Consider the following 18,058-nt stretch of genomic DNA (forward strand, 5'->3'; position numbering starts at 1 on the left):
TCAGGTCCCTTCCAGCCCTACTAACTATGAAACTATGAAACTAAGAACCATGACAACAGTTTCAAAGAGGTTTACCAGAGCAGACATATGGAAGACTAGTTGGCCTCAGCCTGCTACCACATATGAAAATAAATGGGAAGGCTGCTTTCCCCAGCAGCCAATCAGGAGGCCCTTCCAGTGGCCAGCTGGAATCATTAGCCCCATGCACGTGTAGCCAACTAGGCAATTAGCCCAGGGTGGACTAATCCTCTAATGCACTATATGTATGAATATCAAGACCGGATAAGTGCCAAAGAAATGTAAGAGCAGTACAAACTATCTAATTTCCCAGGAGCCCCCTTGTATTAGAGTTATTCTTTACATTGTTTAATAAAGAGCCAGGTCCCGAAACTAACCTCTAAATGGGACCCCAAAAAGTAAACTCCACCACTGGCTGAACAAGACCTACACAGCTTTTAATCCTCCCAGAAACCTTTATTCTCACTGAGAAGGGAAGAAGACCAGATGCATGTGGTGGTGGTTGTTTTTAATTTTTTTGCTGCTTTAAATATTTATCTCCAATATTCAGTGGTGGTGAAACAGGAGAGGCCCCATGGTCTGTCCCCTCTAGAAGGGCCATGTTCAGCTTCAGACTTTATTCATGGATGTGATTGTGGTGATCCAGACTGTGACTTGACAGCAAGTCTGGTTCCATTAACGTAATTTGAGTCAAAGGTTTTAAAGCCTGTCAAGAAAGTCACCATGAGCGTTAACACTAGGACAGACTAGTGGAATCCCTCAGGGTTCAATACTCGGACTAGTGTTTTTCAACATGTTCATCAATGATTTGGATTCAGGTATTAAAAGTGAACTAGCAAAGTTTGCTGACGACACCAAACTGCGGGGGAGCGTGATCACACTCAAAGACAGGCTGGCAGTATAGACCAACCTGGACAGGCTTGCGAGGTGGGGGGACCTCAACCAGATGTCATTTAATACAGAGAAATGTAAAGTGCTCCACCTGGGGAGAAATAATCCACAATACACGCAGAGGCTCGGCGGTGCTATGCTAGCCAGTACCACAGTTGAACAGGACCTCAGTGTCATGATAGGTAACAAAATGAACATAAGCCACCAATGCAATGTTTTAGCTGGAAAAGCTAATTAAACACTGGCACAAATCTACCTAGGCATCTCAGGCAAGACTAAGGATGTCATCCTTCCACTCTACTCGGCCTTGGTGAGACCACAGATGGAGTACTGCATCCAGTTCTGGGCACTGCACCTCAGGAAGGGTGTGGAGAAGCTTGAGAGAGTCCCAAGGAGAGCCACACACATGGTTAGAGGCCCTGAAACCAAGTTATATGAGGAGAGGCTGAAAGCCTTGGGACAGTTCAACCTTGAAAAGAGAAGGCTCAGAGGGGATTTGGTGGCAGCCTATAAGTATATCAAGGGTGTACATCCTGCAGGAGCATCTGTTCACCAAGGCCCCCCAAGGGGAGGACAAGAAATAATGGGCACAAGCTGATTGAGGATCGCTTCAGGTTAGACATAAGGAAAAACTTCTTTACAAGTCGAGTGCTGAGGGTTTCAAACAGGCTCCCTTCAAAGGTGGTACAGTCACCCACCCTGGCAATCTTCAGAAAGCATCAACACCCACCTTTCTGGGGTCATCTGAACACAGCAGTCTTTCCTACCCAAGTGCAGGGGGGCTAGACCCAATGATCTGTAAGGTCCCTTCCAGCCCCTAATAACTATGAAACACGTACTACTACCAGCTGCCATTTTCAGAATCATGAACTAGTACCCCAAAATCATGACATTGCCTTAAAACACCATTAGATTTAAACAAAAAAAAAGTGGGGTTTTTTTAGAGGGTAATATTCTCTTTCCCTCCCTTCCCTCCCCCATAGGTCAGGGTTATCCGCATAACACATGAGGCCAGAAAGCGTGGCCCATGCTGCATGAGATATATGCCATGCCACACCAGCAAGACAGTCCTGCTATAGATATTCTTAACAAACATTTTCAAGAATAAAGAGCATGAAATTGAAAACCTCATAAAACCACTGGACTTAGTAAGAAACAATCAACTTTCCAATATTCAGTGGCATGTAGCTTCCATGGAAAAAGGCATGTCAGGGCATCATGCAAGGTGCACAGACAGTAATGGATGGAAGGTTGCAAGGTGCGTTTAATAGGGTGGAATCCTTCAAGTCAGTGCATGCTTTCAGCTCCCACTGACTTTGGTTGTAGTTCCAGGATGGACAACAGTTCACAGGATCAGTGAGCACGTGCAGCTTATAATACCCCTCTAACTTCTAGATGGCACTACTGGACACACTCAATTCAGCCAACAAAGTCAAACTCATAACAAAAAATGCAGGTAGCTTCTACTGCAAGAAAGCATAGCTTGAAACAAGGGGGCCCATTCAGGACACTGGTCCCATATTTAATGTATCATGCAATGGGACCGTCACAGACCTCTGAATGTACACGGAAATCATCTTTTATCTTCTAAGGACTAGAATGAGTTATCCTGAATTCCAAATAGATACTTACAATGGGCTAAGAGACCAGAGGTTTTTCTGGAATATTGCTTTAATTTCAGAAAAAGCTAATCACATATTCCTCATCACAGAAAGTAAACATAATACAAACTAGGAGCTAGACTACATTCCTAATTAAAATCAGGACATAGCCTTCATTTTGTGTGTGTTTGTGCACTCTGCCTGTTTTGTTTTTTAAAATCATGTTAAGTTCAATTTTTCACTTGGGAAACAAGTATCATGGCAAATCCTGCTCGTTTTATATGCAGGTGCCATTGAAGACAATGGAACCACTACATAAATAAGGTATGCATTTTTTGAATTCCTAGGAGGAACTGGAGAAATGAAGAGATAAAAGAAATAAGGAATGAGAGAGAGCGAGCAGATGACAAGAAAGAAATGAACAAGAAACTAAGCATTACATCTGTTCACACCATAACACATAACTAGGGACTTAACTGGGGAGTCAGCATTTTATTTTTAGTAAGCCTTTTCTTTTCCTGGCAATTCCATGCAAAATCAGGGAAACTGCTGTTTTTCATAGTTTCTGCAAAAAATGTAAAATCGATTTGAGTAGGTCCCACACATAACTTAAGGTATGGAGAGACATAATGCTGAATTACATGGAATTCTAAATACACTCTAAATCCCAGTGGTCTAAATGTACAGGCCACTTAAGACCGGCTTAATCTTCCTGGAACATTTCAAAAGCAAAATGATAAAATCAAGTACTATTTTGAGTGGTGAACTGCCAGTGTCACATGAGGACACAGGATATTCAGTGCCTTCCCTCTGATCAGTCTTCCAGGCATCTAGAACTACACCACTTCTCGTCCCCTTCCCCCACCCAAATACACACAGGGCAAGACACTCCTCTGGAAGGCAGCCAGGACTCTGTAGTCCAAACCCCTGCTCCCATCTTCCTTCTCCAATGAGGCAGGGAAGTAGAAGCAGGGACTTTTGAAAGTCCCCAAATCAAATAAGAATCCCATCCCCCCGCCTTGTCTCTTGCCACCCCTCCTTTTCCCTCTATGCTCAGCAGCATGTCCCCTTCCCTGCCATTTCTTCCCTTCCCCCACTGCTGCTCTCCCCAGCTCACCCAAGGGCTGCAGGGGGGTTCCAGAGGCACTCCTGCCCCACTCCACCTGGGGATGGCAGAAGCAACAGCAGCAATGGCACTGGCTGTATTCAGTTGCTCAGCCTGGTTTTCCCTCCCTCCCTGCATTCCTGCCAGCCCAAGAGTAAGCATAAGCAGGGGGAACCTGCCAGCTGCTGCCATTGCTTTGCCCAACTGAGTCCATCTGCATCAGGCAGAAGAGGGTCTACATCCCCCCACACCCGCACCACCACCACCACCACCACAACACACCCCCTCAGATCAACTGGGGACTGCAGCAGCAGCAGGGAGGGAGGGAGGGAAGGGAGGAGATGCTGAGGATGGAAGAGAAGGGAAAGGAAAGATTCTTACCTGCTTTGGGGACTGCTGCTCCCATGATGTGGTCCAGCAGAGGAGTTAAACTCTGCTATTGCACCCCCTCTGGATATGCTCCTATGTAGCCCCTGCTTGTGGTTCCCAGGGAGCTAATGTTTCAGGACAACCTCAAACCTCAGTGACTTTTCACCCCCTTGCCTTGAAAGAGGTGCTGTTAATTACATTTCCCTGCTAGCGACCCTGTACTCCAGAGTGCAAAACTCATTGGAGGTGAGGGAGAGGAGTGGAGGGGTTTCTGGGTTCTGGGGAGTTGTCGCTTGCCTTCCCCTTGCCCCAAGTAAGCCTGGCACTGCAAAGTTCACGGTCTGTAGCAGGGAGGTACACTAGCACAGCTCTCAAGTGGGAGCTGAAAAGCCATGGTGATCGGGGAGGGGGGCCCTGAACCACACAGCCCTGGAACCTGCAAGCGGTGGGGTGGGGTGGCATAAGCCCTCCAGTGCCTAAGACTCCCTCAACTCCTCCCTGATCATCTGGGTACTCTGCTGGCATGTCAGCAGCAGTCCTTAGAAGCTGGGAGTTCTACTTATAACCCATAGCAGTGTACACACAGACACTTCTGTCCAAGGATAACTGTGAAACAGTTTCCAACCAGTGACAGAAAATCATAGAAAATTAGGATTCGAAGGGACCTCAGGAGGTATCTAATCCAACCCCCTGCTCTAAGCAGGACCATCCCCAACGAGATCATCCCAACCAAGGTTTTGTGTAGCCGGGTCTTAAAAACCTCCAAGGATGGAGATTAAACAACCTATCTGGGTAACCTGTTCCAGTATTTTACTACCCTCCTAGTGAGAAAATTCTTCCTAATATTTAACTTAAACTTTCCTTGCTGCAACTTGAAACGATTGCTCCTTGTTCTGTCATCTGCCACCACTGAGAACAGTCCAGCTCCATCCTCTTTCGAACCCCACTTCAGGCAGTCAAAGGCTGTTATTAAATCCCCTCTCAGTCTTCCTTTCTCTAAACTAAATGAGACCAATTCTCTCTGCCTCTCCTCAGAAGTCATGTCCCCCAGCCCCCTCACCATCTCACCATCTCTGCTGCTCTCTGCTGAACTCTCTCTGACTTGTCCACATACTTTCTATAGTGGGGTGGGGAGCCAAAATTGAACACAGTACTCCAGATGTGTCCTCATCAACGCTGAACAGAGGGGGAAAATCACTTCCCTTGCCCTGCTGGCAACACTCCTACCAATGCAGTCCAGTATGTTGTTAGGCAACAACAGCACACTGTTGGCTCATATTCAGCTTATTATCCATTGTGTAACCCCAGATCCTTTTCTTCAGAGCTGCTGCCCAGCCAGTCAGCCCCTAGCCTTCACTGTTGTATGGAACTGTTCTGTCCTAAATAAGGACTTTTCACTTGTCCTTGAACCTCATGATATTCTTTTTCAGTCCGAGACTCCAATTTGTTGAGGTCACTCTGAATCCTAGCCCTACCTTCTAGCATATTTACTACTCCCCACAGCTTGGTGTCATCCACAAACTTGCAGAAGGTGCCATCTTTCAGGTCATTGATAAAGATATTGAACAGAATTGGCCCCAGAACCAACCCCTGGGGCACTCCACTTGATACGAGATGCCAACTAGACATAGAGTCATTGATTACCGTCTGAGCCCAATGCTCGAGCCAGTTTTCTATCCACCGTGCAGTCCACTCACCCAGCCCATACTTCCTTATCTTGCCTGTAAGAATTCTGTAGGAGACCGCATCAAAAGCCTTCCTAGAACCACATCCACTGATTTCCCCGCATCCACAGAGCCAGTCCTTTCATCACAGAAGGCAATCAGGTTGGTCAGACATTATTGGAATAGTTCAAGTGTTATGTCTGTCCACACTTTAGAAGCAATGAACAAACAAAAAAGGCACTAGCAAATAAAAAGTTAGAAATCAGCTGGTTTGAGAAATGATAATAAAAAATGTCAAAAAGTGAAGTTAAACATAAAGGTAATCACAAAACCTGCCTCTTGGTGCATGCTAACTACTATTCCAACTGTTATAGCACAAAAACAAACAGGTAAGGTAGCCTTTTTTTCTGTTTGTATCTACTTATTAAATGATCATGAAGTAAAAGAAATTTGCATTTCAATTAATTTTTGGTGTGCTACCACTTGTACTCATTTAATACATAACAGAGAGATGCTTTGGAGGTAGTGAGGCATCTGAGAAGAGGTAGTGAAACCCCCCACACAAGGAAAGCTATTCCCCTGCTTGTCAAAGTGACCTCATGCTATTTTACCTTATCACTTTACATTGAGTATTAATGAGTTTTGCTCACTGGAGAGTAGTATTTTTCTTGCATTTGTACATCACTTTAACAATATAAAAGCAGAAAGCAACATAACCGACTAAAAATAAGAAAGAAATTGAATGTTTAAAGAGATGGATGGCAGTCTGGAGAAATGGATAAAGAACCGAATAACAAAACTAGAAACATTAGAAGCAGCAGATGGGGAGAGTAAAAAAGCAACAGAGTAAAAATCAGGAAGTACAAGGTTAGGATATAATTTGATTTTGTATTTATAACAAAAAAGATTGTTATAGCGCTAGGTTTATTTCTTGTAGTTTTATAGTTTACTCCAGCATCAGTGGCATTGGCTTTTGTTATGTCAGGTAACTAGCCCTAAAATTTATATTTGGTAGGGCATGAAGCTTTTTGGTGGGAAGAGATGGGAGGAAATAAAAACTAGACTTACTTCACACATTCGTTTCTCTGCTGAGTTAATAGTGCTACTATATCACATCACCACATTAGTTTTTCAGTGTCTGGAACCAGTGCCAATGCTGACAGTGACAAAAGGGAAATGTCACTCAAAGAGCAAGTGACATGGCAGCCCCAGTGACAGAATTAAATAAGAGAAAACTTATAATTTAAAAATAATTTTACACAGATGTTTCATGATGAAAAAAACCTCTTCTTCCTGTTCTGGGATATAAAGATGGATATGGAAGCTAATACAAAGTAATGGGTTATAGTGGAGTTTAACAATACAACATTTTTATGGCCACTTTTGGGATTATATTTAAAATGCCTGTCATATTCAAATTCAGTCTATAAAAAAGCACACACAAAACTGTGTATTGGCAAGTTTTCAGTTCAAAAGGTTTGCAGGTTTAATACTCAGATCTGTTTATGTGATACACAGACATGCATATTGCAGAGGTAAAAGGTCCAGTTTCTATAATGTATTCAAGATTCCACTTATACAAAAAAAGTGACCCTGCAAACACTTACTCATAAGGCTGTTGCTATTAATTTGTCAATTATGACATCCTCTTTTCAGGTGTGATATTTTTCCTAATTTACATCAATGATAAAAGGAGAAAAGGATGAAACATTAAGTGATGTGGTCTTCTTTTGCCAGTCCAAGTGGTCTGCAGAATGAATTACAGTTTTAAATTACTATCTAATAGTTATTATTCCAAATTATTGCCAAGGATACCTGGAGCCCTGGACAGACATATTTTTAACATATTAAAGTAAAAATAGATACAGATAGAAAAGAACAATATCAGAAAAGCATTTAGAATTTTATTGTAGTACTAATTAGCATATTGGAAAGTTATTCTCTAAGGGAAGCAAACAACTATACAAGGAAATTATTCAGTCCTTCAAAACATACCAGCAAATTGTTCATCAAAGAAGAAAGTCCAACACCCATAATAGAATGGAATTTCATAAATAATCATAAACAGGAGGAGCAGAGATCTTTGACTGAAACAATGCCCCTGACCACTGATAAATTTTGCTCCAGTACCCCATGAACACATTGGGTTTTTTTAATTATGTTCCTCTCTTGGATCTTTAGATACATGAAAATCAGAACCCTCTCAATCATTTCCTCACCCTTTTTCTGTGATAATAAAGATTATTTTTATCCAGTGTTAACTCAAGAGAATCCGTCACAGACTCTGTTTGTGCTGTTCCTCAGGATGCATACAAAAGTGCAGGAAGGCACTTGTGATTGCAGTGTAATTTTTGTGGTTTACATAAAGCACTTAAAGGTACAGCATGATTGAACATAACAGTCATTCAACATTTGATAGTGGTTGGGGGTGGGGTGCTCAAACTTTCCCTGTACTGGCCAAGGCCAGGAGGTAAGGGGTGCTGTTGCGTGTCTCCCAGAATACTCTGCAGACTCCTGGGGGGCTGCCAGTGACTGCCGAAAGCAGCCATAGCCAAGCAGCCTGCCTGTCTGGGCCTGTGGCCAGCCCTGCCCCTGGGCTGTCAGTAATAGCCTCTCATCCCAGCCCCACCTCCTCCATCTGGCCAGCTGAGAGCCACAGCCTGGCTACAGGAAGGGAAGGTGAAAGTGGTCTCTCTCCCCATAGTGCCTCCAAGACCACAAGACCCAGCAGCCCAGCCAGGCATGCTACAGGGGTAAAGGGTCTCTCCCCCCTGCTTGCTCCTCTGGGTCTTGTGGGGGAAGCAGTTTAACAGGCATGCAGCAAGGGGAGGGGTTTCTTCCCCCTTGCTTGATCCTTTGGTCATGGAGGAGCATGCAGGAAAGAGAGACAGCAGTGAGCCTGACTGGGCTCATTGCTCTCCTGGTCCCAGGGGAGCAAGCAGGGGGGAGAGACCCCCTCACCATCCCCCCTTCACTCCCCCTGGCCAGGCTGTGGCTGTCAACTGGCAGGAGAGAGGAGGTGGGGCTGGGATGAGAAGCTGTCACGGACAGCCCAGGAGCAGGGCTAGCCCAGCATTCAGGCAGGCAGAGGAGACAAGCTCTGCTTGCCTGAGGCTAGCATGCAGCCCTGCACAAAGACTGGTAGGATATGGCTGGATTCACCTAAAAGTAACCCTCACTGCGGACCTGTACACAGGTTCTCTAAGGCACACTATACCAGTGGGTCTCAACCTTTATCCTACTTGGACCCATTTGCAAAGAGCCATGGCCCGTTCCAACCCACTTCTCCTGGCCTGTCAGTGCCTGACCCCCAGTTCCTTGTGCCCCCCCCACCCTGGCCATGCTGGTGTCCTTCACACTTGACCCGCAGCCCCCTGACCTCCCCCAGCCCTGCCAGAGGGGCCCCCAGCTGCCCCTGTCCCACTCAGGTTGGAGCCTGGTGGCTACGACAGCTCCAGTTTATGCGGGTGACAGTGGAGCAAGGCCAGCCCCAGCATGGGCTGGGGGGAGGAGGAGCAGAGGCCTGTGGCACCCCCCCTGCCTGGGCTAGGGCTGCTGCGCTATGCCAAGCCAGGCAGCTTAGTCATGGCCCTTCCTACCACCCAAGCAACATCTCCCAACTGCCCTATCCCTGCTCCACACTGGCCCCGGTGCCTCCAGCCCGGCCACACAGCTCTCCCCTGCCCCCTCCCCCTGCTGGAAGGGGAGGGCACCTTCCTATCTCCCCTCTCCCCTGCTGCAGCTCATGACCCTTTGAAATATTGTTGCAATCCACTTTTGGGTTGCAACCCATGGTTTGAGAAACGTGGCTGTGTACTAAAGAGCCTTCATCTGATAGCTCATCAGATAAGAGTTAAGTTTTTATGCAATCAACCATTTTATAAGCAATCTGTAGCCGTGAATATATGTTACTTTACAGCTGTAGAGCACTTTCAGGAGCCTCATTGCATGACACAGTAAGAGAAGGATACCCAGCAAACAACAACGAGTTATAGTTGGCTGTTTTCTGCCGAAGTGACAGGACCAGTCCCACAAGATGAGCGTTTCAAGAGCAAACCTGTTGTAAGGAAGGCTTAATAAAGAACTAGCAGCAAGCAAGGAGATTGCTCCTAGTGAAGACTCTAGTCCTCTGTACTGCAAAACACCACTACATTCTATTTTACAGTATAAAAATAAAGCACATAATGTGATAGCAGAATATTATTTATTTGCTACATGAGTACCAGTTAGCAGAATGGAGGCCCCCATTCTGAGCTTTACAGAAGCTGGAAACCTATGGCCCCCTGCAATTATAAAAGGATCATTAACATTGTAATGGTCATTAAACAAATATTAAATGCTAGAAGAGAAGTGTCTAGGCATCTGCATGAGCACTGAACCCTAGCACCACAAAATGCTTGACTGGTGCACCCCTACCCCTTGGAAATGTGTGCAAAACTATTGTTATTTCTATTGCAGCTAGGAAGACAAGATGAGCTATGTGATAAGCTACTGTGTAATAGTAGAGCAGGAATACTAGGGAAAAAAGCTTCATATGCAATTCCATTTCAGCTTAAGCACATATACAAATAGGCCTTTTTCTTCAGGTAGGCATATTAAAGACACAGCATTAGGGTCCCTTAAGCATTAAATAGGAAGAGTAAAGAACTTCCCAAAGGCAATCCAGACTGCCTATGGGCCTAGCAGGTAGGTAAGTAGAACTAGCCAACAGGAAGCTCTCCGCAGCAATAGAAAATGAAAGCAAAAAAAAATCTTTGAAAAATTAACCAACCAACTGATAGAATAAAAGACTGTACTGATAATTATTTCCAAGTTTGTGAAGAATGGCTCTGAATGCATAAAATGTTTCAAATAATTTATTCAACAAATTTCATCTCATTTTCTCTGTGCCAGCAGATCAGGATTTCCTAAGATTTATTAATTATTCAAAAAATATTTCAAATGATTTCTCTGAATAATTCTTGGTCAACAGGATTGATTGCAGGCAGTACATTGCCAGTGTTTGACTTCTGATATTCTAGCTGTGTCTGTTTAGTTTTAATTGGGCACATCAGTCATATGGTACATTTCTCTTCCCCGACTGGACAGATCTAATTCAGAGAATCACAGGTGCCTGATGAGTGAAACTAAATTCACCCAAGAGTTAGAATGAAAGATGAGCATGAATGTGAGGGAGTAAAGAGAGAAAGAAAAGGAACACGTCTATGTTAGAGTATTCTCATAAGTTTCAAGGTCCAATTCAGAAAAGAATCCTTATTCTGGACAGCACTTACACATGTAAGCAACTATGTGCTTAATAGAGACAAGGTACTTGTGTATCTACAATGTAGCTGGAAGGCTAAAATAAGGAACCTGGACCTAAAAGTAATTCAAATAGAATAAGGAGCTTAGGCCTGCATTACAGCTGATGTGGAGAGTTAAGCAACTCCAGTGGATAATCCAGAATGTCTACATATCTTGGAGACAGGCACCTACAGCAAGCCAAAAGGAAAACTTAAGTAAAAGTTTATGTTTGAATTCCTATCCCTTTCTGGAGCTTAGGCACCTGAGTCATGACTGCACACTAAGCACTCCATCTACTCAGGACTAGAAAGCTGCATCCTCTTCTGAAGGCTGGCAATGGTTTGCATAATGACTGGTGTTTATAGTCCTCACATGGGAAGTGACAGACAAAGGCTCTTTTCAGACTGATGGAATCCAAATCTATGTATCCCATCTCAGGGGAGAGTGCCCTGACCACCAGGCTGTGGAGTAGTGTGGTTGGAGGCATTCTCCATCCCTACGGCTGAAGTTCAGTCACTGCATAGTTAAATATGCAAGTTAGGGGGCCAGGAGGAGAACAAACCAGAAAGAACCAAGACAAATGATATAAACCTAATAGCTACTGTACTTAGCTGGGACCTGTGCCCCAGATCCTGCTTTCAGAAATGTGTTTTCTTTAATATCTGTCTAATGTAAAATGTACAAAATAGTCCAAGAAATAGGGAGCAGAACACAGGAATCAACCCCTAAAGTATGCTGTCATACTCCCTTTTGCTTTCTTATGCATACCTCAGCCTTCTGATTAGCATTCTGGATTTTCCCCTCAGTTACATATTTGATATTTAGTTCACGTTTAAGTGCTCTTATTATGCCTCGTGGAATGGGCCTCTTTGGGGATTTAGGCACCAGCTCACCTCATGCCTGGAACATAGTGGGGCTTGTGTGCAAATTAGATGGCTAACTCCTCAAACTGGATCACCCTCCACACACACATGAAAGCCCAAGTTTAGACAATAAAGGTTCTTTTCAATCTTAAATGTAGGTGCCTACTGAGTTTGGTGGATACTTCAGAAGAGGAATTTTGGATCAGTTCTTGCAACTTAGGTCCCTAAATTCCACTTATGACCCCAGATGATGCAGAAAAGGCTGAAGTACTCAACACCTTTTCCACCTCAGTCTTCACAGGCAGGGTCAGCTCCCAGACTACCGCACCTGGCAGCACAGTTTGGGGAGGAAGTGAGCAGCCAATAGTGGCAAAGAACAGGTTAGGGATTATTTAGAAAAGGTGGATGTGCACAAGTCCGTGGGGCTGATGAGGATGCATTTGAGAGTGCTGAGGGAGTTCCTACTCACCTCACCTCAGTGAGGTGGGGCATGGGTCTGAGGTGTGTAGGTGGGGTGAGGGATGTAGGAGTGTGTGGGTGTGTGCATCAGTATGGTGGAGGGTAGGGGGTGGGGAACTGTGTGTGGGGGCTGTGGAAACTTGTGTGGGGGCTATGGGATAGCATGAGTGAGTAGGAAGGTATGGGTGTGTATGTAGCGGGGGATCCTCAGAGTCCCTGGAATGTGCAAGTCCGTGGAGCCATATGTGGCAGCAAGTAGGGCCAGCCCAAGCTGGCCCCATAGCAATCCCAGCTAAGTCCCTGGCTGCAAATGGCAGCAGTGATCGGGACCAACCCTGCCAGACCCCATAGCATGCGGCTCCCACCCGAGTCCCTGGCCATACGTGGTGGCAGAGTGTGGGGCAGTCCCATAATGCTCCCACCTGAGTCCCTGGCCACATATGGCATCAGTGTTTAAGGCAAGCCCACCTGGCCCCATAGCTCTCTGACTTAAGTCCCTGACCCCACATGGTGGAGTGAGCAGAGCCAGCCCACCCAGCCTCATAACATGCAACTCCCACATGAATCCCCAGCCTCATGTGGTGGCAGCATGAACAGCCAGCCCCACCCAGCCCCATAGCATGCAACTCCTGTGCTCCTACCCCAGTCCCCAGCTGCACACGGTGGCAGCATGTGGGGACAGCCTGACCCAGCCCCATAGTGCACAGCTCCAGTGCTCCTGCAGCGTGAACAGCCAGCCCAACCCAGTACCACAGCATGCAACTCCCCATGCTCCCAGCCCCATTTTCCCCAAAGGGGGAGTCCCTGGCCCCTGGCCTGGTGGGGCCTTTACCTGAATTTCCACTGTCCCAGGGAGGAAGGGTTGGAAACAGCCACTGGTTCTCCAGGGAAAAGCTTCCACAAGGTAGAAGCTTTTTATCTCTCGTGCCCCCTAACTTGGGGCTGGGGGAGGGTCAGGTAAGGTTGGGGTGGGGGTTGCTTGCTTAGCCACCAGAGCTGCACCTCCTGCATGGAGGCTTATGCTTTCAGACACACAACTCAGGGCCAGGGCCTGTGATAATTCTTCCAGTTTATGGAGGGGCCCCACAGGCTGGACAGAATTGCCTAATGGGACAGATCTGGCCCAGGGGCCATATTTTGCCTGCCCCTGAGCTATACTGTCCTCAGTGGTGGCAAATAACAAAACAAGGAGTAAGGGTCTCATGTTCCAGCAAGGGATGTTTAGGTTAGATATTAGGAAAAACTCTCTCACTAAGAGGGTAGTAAAACACTGGAACAGTTTACCCTGAGAGGTGATAGACTCTCTGTCCTTGGAGGTTTTTGAGACCTGGCTACACAAAGCCTTGGCTGGGATGATCTAATTGGGGCTGGTTCTGCTCTGAGATGGGGATGAACTAGATGACCTCCTGAGGTCCTTTCCAACCCTAGTTTTCTATGATTCTATGTAGGCATTTAATGCAAAATCCAGATTGGCAAAATAAGCCAAAAGGATACATTTATAGTTAACCGCATCATTCAGTGCTTTCCTCAGCCTAAAATTGTGCTCTCACAGGCAATCATGCAAAAAGCAGATTGCTTCTGGCACTTGGGCAGTGACTTCCACACTCTTTCTCCTTCCTGTAAAAGAGGCTTTCCTATGGCATGGAAACAGTAATGTTCACTTCTAACTTCCATTTAACTTTCTAAATAATTGGGGGGTTTTTTCACTTTTGTTTTATAGAACTTTTGTAGAATGTAAGTGACTAGTTAATTAACCTTCTGGGGACTGAAGACTTATACATCTTCCTAAACCTCCATTTGTCTGGCAGCATGGAAAATGCCGGCATTGCAATTAATACTTAGTTTGCCAATGAAATTTTAAAGTTTAGTTATAATAATGGTGGGAGAAAGCTATCCCCAGCACTGAAGTTGCATAGAGCTGATAAAATGCATGGTAAAACCCAGACCCTTGCAGTCTCAACTTTAATATTCCAGTTTTCTTACATGCACTGATTTCCCAAAGGAAAATAAAATATCGGACTCATGTCCAACAGTAGACCCAAGAGTAGAACTTTTCCTCCATTTTATATGAAACATAAGAATGAATAGTAAACAATTATGTCCATACTGGAAAGGTACAAAATTATAATTTTGAAACTATATACATGTACACAGAAATCACTGTTAGATGAAAGCTTTGGTGCCAAAATATTATTTCCAAATTTAGCACTTAAAATGAAATCCTATTCCCCTCTACTGTCTTTGACTTCACTGGAGCCAAGATTTCACCCAGTCTTTAGATTTCTATTAAGATTTCGGGGGCACTATTAATTCTATTTGTTTAAACTTGTTCTCATGGAAAGAAAATAAAAAACTTATCTGTGACTTCCATGGCTCAAACATAAAAAAGTCAAAAGAATCATCTAGATTTATCTTACCTATGGAATTCCCCGGAATCTCTGATCTTCTCAAAATCAATTGCTCATTCATACTTAGGGTATTGCATTTGATATTACAGGTGAATTGTACTTTGATGAGAAGTCTTAAAATTACAAGGTAACATAGACTGGCACATATATATGGAGTCAGACTAACACATTTCTCCAGGGCCTATAATTAATCATCTCCATGTTAAGCAAAATAACTCCCCATATACTGCAGGGTAGAGTACTTGGACTCTAGAGAGTGCATGGTCTAAAGTTTCATTGACATGGTAGAGTGAAACCAATGATACATTACTATACATTAAAGTGTCTGTTTTATGATAAGAAACATGAGAATATCTGAGGCCTCAGCTAAGCTAGGGACAAAAGTTACACATAAACTGGTTGAAGTCATCAGAAACGGGTTTAAACCTGTAACAGAACAGAAGCTCACTACACATAAACCAGTTTGAAAATGGCTGAAACTGGTTTAAGATAACCCTGGTTAAATGTAGTATCAAACTTAACTGGTTTGGGTTAAACTGGTTTATGAAATTTCTGTCCCAGACCCCTTCCTGCTTCAAGTTAAATCATACTCCCCCAGCATCCTAGCATGCTTTCCAGCCCTGAGTTAGGCTGTGCTGTCTGCTCCAGAGAGCAGGGCTGGCTGCACCCCTCTGCTCCATAGCAGAGCATACAGGGTTAGCTGACAAGGTGTGGGGACAAGCACAGCTGGGGATGCAGCCCAGTCTCTGGGGTCTGGGGCCAAGAAGGGGAGTTAAATACCCCTTCTTCCACTCAAACTTACCACTGGCTGCAACTGTGGACTACAAATCCCTGAGACACCTGGAAGCAGGAAGAGGAAGTGATGAGCAACCCTGCAGAGTCTGTTGCTGTAATTCTGGACTACAAATCCAAAAGACCTCAGGGGCAGCAAGAAAAGGAAGTGAACACACAACCAGAGAACTGTGCTCTAGTGCCCCCCCATCCCACCCCCAGCTTTTGGCATGAGTCACTGCAGGCATATCCTGAATCAAAGGTAAATGTCTGTTTGCTTCTGGTACAATTTAATATGTGCAGGTTAGACTAACCTGAAAAGATTAATCAATTCAGCCTCAGGCTTTTTGACTGTCTGTACCTAGCCCTAGTGACTGACAGCCAAATCTATGTCTCACTGCAAAGCCAAATTTAGTGGACTCTGTGCCAGGGTTCTCTACTTGGCTGGAGATTGATCTCTAGACTGTGGAGCCTTAGCAGAGCTACTTTGTTATTACTGCTATAGACAAATATTCGTCCAGCTTCTGTAGCTCCTGTACATCCCTGTACTCAGAGATATTATACCTGTGTCACTGATCCACTACAACTTAGTCTTATGCAGCGTTCACTCCTTCCCCCACACCTTTCCGGCTTACAAATAACCAAAAAAATCTATTATATTACAAATAGAGTCTCCATGAATGGCAATTCCATTATATTCAAGAAAGGGAAATTCATCTCTGTACAGAAGGACAGCACAAGGCCCATGAAACACTTCTGCTACGACGCGAGAGCTCATATAAACCTTCTGATGAGTTGTACTTTGGGTGCAGAGAATCAACTAATATACAGTTGGCAACATGCTGCTGGAAATATTCTGTCTATATAGTTATGCATATAAAAAGGTAAGTCACTCTTTTTTTCTTGTAATTTATTTTCATTATAATTATGCTGATGGAAGGTCAAAATTATTAAATCTGCACGCCACCCTCCCCTCCACCGCCAACAGTGCCGGTGGCATCTGTGGGAGCTCCCCACTCACCGCCACTGGGCTGCCGCCACCACCGTGCTCCTGCCGCTGCCGGGGGCATGTGCCGTTCATGTCTCCAGTCCTTCACTGTCAGTGTTCATGGCCTCAATAGGATCATTTTTCAGATTCACTGGGTTTCTTGTTTTTTTAAAAAAAACACGATTCCCAGCCCCACTCATACATTAGTGTTAAACTCTGCAATAACACATTCAGTTGTCATCTTGGCTCAATGTTTTTCCTTTAGCCACCACAGACTGAATCCGTTTACTTTATATAGTAGTATTCATACACACAATGTATGTATTCACACATGCATGCATCCAGAATGTTGTTTAAAAAGTATTCAAGATAAGTTTATTTGAAAAGAGGTCCAATTGAAAGGGCATTTTTTCAGCCTTCATAATTTTTCTTCTTTGGTTTCCCCTACCACAGATTGTTTCCTAGGTTTAAAATTTAGGAATCACTTAAACAAGCAGTGCCTGATGTACATCTAATGACAATGATAAGATGTTGTAATTTATGGACAAAGTAAGTGTCTAGTACAAGAAAAAATTCCAAAGATACAATATACAGGTTTCTCCTCCAGTTACTATTTTATAAACAGACAGGGATTTCTGGGGGGGGATATAATTGTTTATTTGCATTTTAATAGAGTGAGAATCTTATTTTGAAGGCTGCTGCAGTTTCATTCTAAGCTAAGCCTTGTCTGAATAGACTCATTTCAGCATTTCTTAAACACCTCTGTTTCCCATTAAATTACTACATACATTTAATTTCCTCAATTGAAACTCTAGTATGATAACAATACACAGTATAATGGTTGAATACTGCACAATTCAGGAAAGAAAGTATAATACTGTGGTGATATAGTTCCATTTCACCACTCTAAAAAGGACTGAATCTGACAAGATAGATTCTTATTCTTTTAATGGTCAGACTCCAATGAGCCATGTACCAACTTAAGATGACTACAGCATATTACCCCTGTTCAGGGAAGGAAGGAATGTTGATTACATCTGCATCCTTTCTGACTGCCATATCTGAACTAAAATGAATTCACTTTGTTAAACATATTTTATTTGAAAAAGGGCTATGCAAAAAATGTTCAAAATGCAAAAGCATATGTACCATACAAGCAAGGTACTATCTTCACAACACCATTGGCAGAAAGAAAGTACATAATGATATTCATTCCCATGTGAATGCAAACGGAATATTAGAATTTACTATCAATCCTAGAAGCACTGTGGCATTAGTAATGCTGCAAAAACTACCTCCAGTTTGTAGTCAATGCTACTCCCTCTTTGAGAAACTAATAGATATATTTCCTAGGGCTGTGCAAAGCTTCAGGTGCTGATTTGATTCAGAGGAGATTCAGCCCAATTCGATGACTGAATCTCTGATTCTGAATTGAATCAGGGGACCAGTTAAAAGGTCCGAATCGATTTGAAGCTCTCTGAATCTTCAGAAAAGATTCAGAGAGCTTCAATGATTTGGACAGTCCCCACCTGCTGCAGCAGGGAGCTGCAGCTGGACTCGGAGCTCCTAAGTAGGGGGCGAGGGGGGGGGCTGGAGGAAGAGGGAGGGGACCACGGGGAGACCGCTGCCAGCCCCCAG

Source organism: Gavialis gangeticus, unplaced genomic scaffold (assembly GCF_001723915.1).
Source record: "Gavialis gangeticus isolate Ggan-Ray unplaced genomic scaffold, GavGan_comp1, whole genome shotgun sequence".
Taxonomy (NCBI): Eukaryota; Metazoa; Chordata; order Crocodylia; family Gavialidae; genus Gavialis; species Gavialis gangeticus.